General features: G+C 40.5%; 1 long non-coding RNA gene across 1 annotated transcript; it reads left to right on the top strand.

The window, feature by feature from the left end:
* Positions 1-326: 326 nt before the first annotated feature.
* LOC147737048 (uncharacterized) lies at positions 327-1175 on the top strand. Its single transcript, XR_015299289.1, has 4 exons — positions 327-398; positions 478-574; positions 655-758; positions 867-1175. It is a non-coding gene; the product is annotated as an uncharacterized LOC147737048 (long non-coding RNA).
* Positions 1176-7151: the final 5976 nt, after the last annotated feature.

The raw sequence follows: 7151 nt of genomic DNA on the forward strand, positions 1-7151 counted from the left end.
TAGTCTAGCAACTAGGTGAATTAAAAATATAAGTACGAAGAATAATAAATTTGTATCTAGGCATAGGCCATGATAGTAATTTAAACACTACTTATCTACTATTCAGGTTGGGAGAGGATTGTACGGATAATAGCTCCCCATCTTCAGTGCACATTTACAGCGCTCAATGAAAAGGAGAGTAAGCTGCAAGTCAGGCGAAAAGGGATAATACAGCCCGGAACCGGTATGTACCATCTTTTATCAAATGAGCCAATAGATAGGAAATAGACAATCTAGAATTTCCATACCTACATGCACTAATCATAATGTCATGTAATTTGGCACAGGTACAGAGATACCTCTTAAAAGGGAGAAATAAAGAACAGCCTGACTGTCTGCATTTGACGCAAAAGCTATTGGTATGTATTAATCCACCCCTATACCCGCCAGTTAGTCATCCATCATTTAAATATATATTGACAGACGTGTACTTTACAGGCACGGCACAACAACCTAATCAAGACGGTTTTTCATCAGTATCCATGTACCTGCTCGATAGACACCATTCAACCATGTGTCAATAAGAACCCTACGAGTAAGTGGCCCTTGATAAATGTAAAAATAGGCCACAAGTCTCTGCAGTATGGTATATAATTCCATGCTCTCTCATTATAGAAGTCAATGATTCAAAAAGACCTCGTAGTGAAAGATCCACAACTGCATAAGGAGATACAGCTGTCCTGGAAATTAATAGAAGGACCGTAATCCCTACACTTCAAGTAAGGGCAGTTAACACACAAGAAGTAAAACCTCATTAGATTTATCCACAACTAGAATAAAACTCTTTGTAGGAACAGCATATTAATTGTGTGTATTTTCTTTTTTAGAAAGAAGTAAAATTATCTTGTGGTTTTAAACTCGTCCGTCCTGAGGAAGGTGCCATAAATTGTAACCTACGCACCGAAACGCGTCGACAGTGGGACTCTTAAATGTATATGTTGTAAAAGTTTTTTGTATTTATTTTGTGAGCATGACCTTTTTAATGTAGAGTGACTCTGAGGTAGACACCGTAAATCGGAATTGTTAGTTAGCATTTAAGATTGTACCAGAGCACCCAAATTATTATACTAATTGTCTGCAATTTTAAAACAATGGTTTTTAACATAAATGTTTCTACATAAATAAACTTTTGAGAGTAAAAAAGATTTTCTAGTGTGGAGTACGATTACCTATTCTAATATCTGTGTCAATACCATAATTATAAAACTGGTAATGATTAGAATGTGTAGGCCTTTTGGTCACCAAAGGAAAGATTAGTACACAGAAAGGATTCCTTTTTGATAAATACTTGATACCCAGTCCTTTCTGGTCTCTTGGGAAACTCTCTATTTTTTGGAGTAGTATTGATTAAACATCACAGCACATAGCCTGAATGAAGGTTTTGCAATGTCCAGCCTATTAGCATGATAGAACGTAATTGCGACTGACCATGTTGCAACATGACCAAGTAAATGTAAATATAAAAAGCTCTTAAATAGCGCAGCCTTCACTCCAGGGAGCATCTTGGCGCTTTAGAAGGGAATGGCAGAAAATGACGAGCCTTGCTGATGGTAGAAGAATGGTCTGCATATTCAAATTAGGTTTTTGCATAGGGTATCGGATAGATTGTATATCCATGTTTTGAGGGTCTTTCTGAAGATTGTTTCTGATGCAATTTGATGTAGGGACGATGGGAGTATGTTCCACGCTTTGGAACCCAAAACTGCCAGGGCCTTTCCTCCTCTCGTTTTCAGTCTGAAATTAGGGATGGTGAGGAGGTTAGCCTTTTGGGATCTCAAACTAAGTGTGGGAGCGTAGTGTCTGAACATGCTCTGAATGTAGTTAGGTCCTTTTCCATAGAAGGCCCTAAAGGTAATTAGAAGAACTTTGAAAAGAACCGGTTTATGAATCGGCAGCCAATGTAAAATATCCATTTCTGCTGAGGCTGACGTCCTCCTATTCCATCCCAGCACCAGTCTTGCCGCTGCATGTTGCACCATTTGCAGCTTATGGCAGACCATCCTATTTGTCCCTGCATATAGGCTGTTGCAGTAGTCGAGGCTTGATGTTATAAGTGCTACTGCACCTATTTTTCATCCTGGGAGTGGTATTAGGTCAAAGAATTTTCTGAGCCCCTTTATGATGCCGAAACATGTTTCTGCCATGGCCACTGCTTGTTGTTTAAAAGTCAGAGAGGAATCAAATCTGATCCCTAAATTTCGGACTGATAGAGCAGTGTTTGGGGGGACGGTGGCATCCTCTGGCCACCATAACATGGGGTTAAACAGATTACCTTTTCCATACGGCAAGATCTCAGTTTTTCCTGAATTGCATTTGAGATGGTTCACGCTCATCCATTGGAACGTGGCTTTTAGGCAGTTTTTGAGCTTCATTTCAGCCTCACCGGTGTCATCCTCCATCACCAGGATCAGCTGTGTATCATCCGCATACGAGATGGTATTGATAATAAAGGATGATATGAGAGCAATCAGGGGGGCCATCTATACATTGAAAAGTGTCGGGCTCAAGCAGGAGCCCTGAGGCACTCCTGAACTGAGCCATTTTTCTTCTGACCTAAATTGACCTAAGGTGACCACTTGTCACCTATTTGCTAAAAAGCTTTTTAGCCAGCCCAACACGTTTCCAGCTATCCCTGCCGCGGCTAGACGGTCCACCAAGATGGCAAGTCCTGTTCCATGATGCCTATGGCAGAAGACACTATGCTACATAAAGAATATATCCTGGACCACAGAGTCGTTAACCCATTGTCAACCACAGAGAGAGATTTTTCAAAATTAATACGATCAACTTCTCGTACTCGTTCTGCAGTCTCTGCTTGCGTAATTTTCCACGTTTTATTATAAGCAGCAAAGATACCGGCATATATAAAACGTTTATGACGCAGTGTTCTTGTTCCTAGCAACAATTCCCTAAGATCAGCGGCATCTTTAAGCAAAGATAAGTGTTGCTTTACATCCTTAACTGTAGATCTATGTATCCAATCAAGGCAAAGTTTCCCTACACTGTATGTTGTTACTATTCCTGGATGCTGTTTTTGAACATATCTTGGTTCTGGCCGAATAAATGTGAACCCCTTTGTTTTATTCAGGAATCTATCTTGACAGTTGTTTGTGTCTGTGGGCCAGATCAACCATTTATTACAATCTGTATCTGTTCTGTTGTGATGCAAAATAGTATGTACGTCGACTCCCCCCTCTGAAGTGTTATCACTAACAGGTGTAGGTGTAGGTGTAGGTATAGACGGATTGTTCAAGTCTTTTATCTGTGCTACCCAAGACAAGACATCTGTTGGACAGTGTCATTCAAAAACCTAATTTGCTCAAGGATGAAGCAGGCTCTAAATAAAGCTTCTATCCCCTGCACTTGCCAATCTTTTGTGCCCCAGACAGTTTTTGCCTCAATGTTGTCTTTCCAAAATTCGAAACCTAGTGAAGACAGTTGAGCATAAAAGGATGTAGAATAAATTTGCTTGGTATTTGTTAACATACTTTTCATTCCTGTTTTTGTTTAGATTTTTAAAGTAAAATGATTCCGGATTGGATACATTAAACCCTGAAAAGTACGGACATTTTCTAAAAAAACTTTTTGGAGCTACCCTTTGGTTATACATTGATACATTTCTAGGATTTGCAGATTTGTGCAAGAAATGATGACCATGGTGATTAAATCTGATGAACCTTCTAAGTATTCATGATTTGTAAAGTCTGACATCATATTATTAACAGTCTCAAAGTCCCAATCATCAGAAAAGGTACTAGATGAAACAGTCATTCAAGGAAATCTTGAACTGGTGTGGAATCTTCAACAGCTCTGATGGGCCAAACAGTCATAATTAGTTCTGTCCAAAGCTATACTCCCTGGTATAGGAACGGCTGTGATGTTCACTGATGACAAGTCTCTTTGTTCACGATGGGATGATTTGTGTGGCTTGAGAAGTAAGTTGATGTTCTTATTTGCTGTGTCCATTGTGACATATCTTCCATTTATCAGCATTCCCAAAGTTATTACCAGAGTCAACCAAAGTAGAAGAAAAAGCACACCCAACACAATCCAAAGTTCAATCCATGGTGAAAGTCTTTTCCAGGTGATGAAAAGGGTCTGTTGCTTGTTCTTTCAAAGATCTTTTCACTGGCGCAGTTTTAGGCTCGCTTGGATCCTCGGAAAATGTATCAAAGTTAATGAAATAGCCAGAGGCAGTTCTGTCAATTGTTGAGATTGCATCGGGATTCGTTGAAATCGCTGGAACCTCAGGATTACTTGTAACATTTGTGTAGTCAGATGCTACTTTATTGTAGACAGGCGTTTCTTGACGAACTGTTATTTGGTTTCAAGAGGTACAAGTTCCATAGCTCTGTTGCTTAGTCCTTCATTTCGCACTGCAGATTCTTCAAAGGTGATGAGTCTCTCAGTTTGAACCTTTTGGATAATAGCCAGAGCTGAGCGTCTGCTACATTGGAGGAGTCCACTTGGCCTACTGCTTATGATCGGCCACATGAGGTTGTATGACCAGGTTGATAGACACGAACCTGTTCTCCTTTTTTCCAGCAAGGGGCGGCAGTAATACTGGTCTTGATCCGTGGATTGCTAGGACAGGTACTGGTTGTCAGTAAGAATGCCCAAATTCCTTCTTGTCCACAATCTTTTCTCTACCAGATCACCGAGCATTGGGATCCAGACAGGCCTTGTTGGGACGGTCAGTTTCTCTTCAGTGGTGGTTGGCTTCAGGAACACTTACTTTGTTTCCTTCTTATTTCATTTAAGTCCTGTAAGACAGCCAAACTATCTTTGATATCAAAGAGTGTTTCGTCTACCATTGAAGTCTGACAATCGAGGTCCGCTATTAACATTCTGGTCCCAAAAAGGACTTCATATGGAGTGATACCCTCTAGAGAACTTCTTGGCAGATTGTTAAGACTACGTTGGACACTTATTAGATGTTTGACCTACCCGTCACCCAATCCGAATACCCTAGCTGTTATAGATAGCTTTATGTCCCGGTTTTTTCTCTCCACTACTGAATTTCTCTCAGGATGGGATGGACTAGAGTACCGCAATGCAACGCCCAGATTGGCCATGGCCTCCTTGTAAGCTCGAGAGCTAAACTCAGGACTCTGGTCAGAATGTAGCGTGTCGACTGCGTATTGGCCGATAAAGACTCGCAAATCTTTTATAACAGTTGGAGCGTCAGCCGAGCGCCGAGGCCACATCCAAATGAATCTTGAACACGAATCCACTGCGATCATGATATATTTATAGTTGCCATCCCTCTGTAAGGAACCGCAGTGGTCAAGGTAAACGCAAGCTAATGGTTTATCTGAAATGTTTATTTTTTTTATTTATTTTTTGTGTTTTCTATAGCGCGAACATGACCCAGCAAAGGGTGTCAGAGCTCTTTACAATAGCATTTAAACAACAATCCTAACTTTACATATTACTAGACATAGGTGTTTGCAGTAATTGCCATTCCAAGGGGCTAAAAGGTTCACTGATAGATTACCATAAAGTCTTAGACATTGTTTTTTAAAAATAATGAGATAAAAACGGGTATAAAAGACCAACATTGTACAGTGAAGCTGGTAGTATGAAAATTGTGCCCCCCAGGCAGGATGAAATAAATAAAGAATAGTTTTAAGGAATTAAGGGAGAAATTTCCTCATATATACAACGATGTTACTTCTTTTTTTAATTTTGCGATGGTTGGAATTCTTCTCAAGTCGGGGGGAGGGCGTTCCAAATTCTCGGTGCGGCCCCTGAGAATGCTCGGTCATACGTTCTTATGGAAGCGCGCAGGTTTCAGTAGTAGATAAGCCTTGCTCCTGGAGGAACATGACCCTCCCGACAGCGTAAGTTTCTGGGCGAGGTAGATTGGAGTCTTGTTGTGTATTGCTTTGTGGGTAATGCATGCCAGCGTGAACTGAATTTGTGCTTCGAACGGAAACCAGTTGAGAGCTTTCAAGTGGGGGGAAATATGGTTGACTTTTTTGGATCCCGTTATGAGTCTTGTGGCTGCATTAAGACATGCTTTCAACAGGGCAGTTGAGATCTTAGGGAGTCCAGCTAAGGTTGTGCAACCATATTCAATCCTTGAGATGACCAATGATTGAATTGCTGTCTTGAGGTCTGCTTTATTTAAAAAAGGTTTTAGTTTTCGTAAGTAACTCAAGTAGAATATGGCGTTTTTTGCCATTGTGTTGATATGTGCAGACATATTAAGGTTTTGTCCAGAATGGTACCCAGAGATTTAGTTGACTCCACAATCTTCGGAGTGCACTTTAGAGCACTGACGAGGTTGGACCATCCTGCCATTGATGTTTTGCTTTTTTTAGGGGTAATCAGAAGGAATTACATTTTTTGAGCATTTAGTTTTAGGTGGTTCTTGGTTAGCCATTGAAGTGTTCTTGTTAGAGCTAGGTTCATTGTCTTTATATCATCAGTCGAGGCAATCTTAATGTATAGCTGAGTGTCATCAGCATACATATGGAAAGCAATGTTATCTTTTCGAAGTATTTCCGTAAGAGGTTCTATGTATAGATTAAAGAGTGATGGAGATAGCGTTGAACTTTGTGGGACTCCTATAGTATTGTCGGTTGCGCTTGAAAGGGTCTGGTTGACAATGAATTTTTGTGATCTATTCTCCCGAAAGGAGCGGAACCAGGATAGCACTGTACCCTCAAATCCCATCCTGTTTTTTAGTCGATCGAGTATATAGGCATGGTTCACCGTGTCGAAAGCTGATGACAAGTCCAGTAAGATTAGTAGGCATGTTTCATTATGATCAAGAGCCAGTAAAGCGTTATCTACTATGTGCAGTATCGCAGTTTCTGTACTGTGGTTTTGGACGGAAACCAGATTGGCAATTGTTTAGAAGCTTGAAGTCAGAGATGTGTAGGCTCAATTGTTGTTGGACAAATTTTTCCATAATTTTGGCCAACATGGGAATATTTGTTACCGGTCTAAAATTGTTTGCATCTAAGGGGTTCTCAGACGTATTTTTTAGTAGCGGGATGACTTGTCCTGTTTTTAAGCAGGCCGGTATTTGACCTTGTGACAACGATGCATTAATCTTTGCCCAAGCCAGGATTAGCAGGTGATTTATGGAGGACCAGCATTTC

This window comes from Lissotriton vulgaris, chromosome 1_1 (assembly GCF_964263255.1).
Source record: "Lissotriton vulgaris chromosome 1_1, aLisVul1.2, whole genome shotgun sequence".
Lineage (NCBI taxonomy): Eukaryota > Metazoa > Chordata > Amphibia > Caudata > Salamandridae > Lissotriton > Lissotriton vulgaris.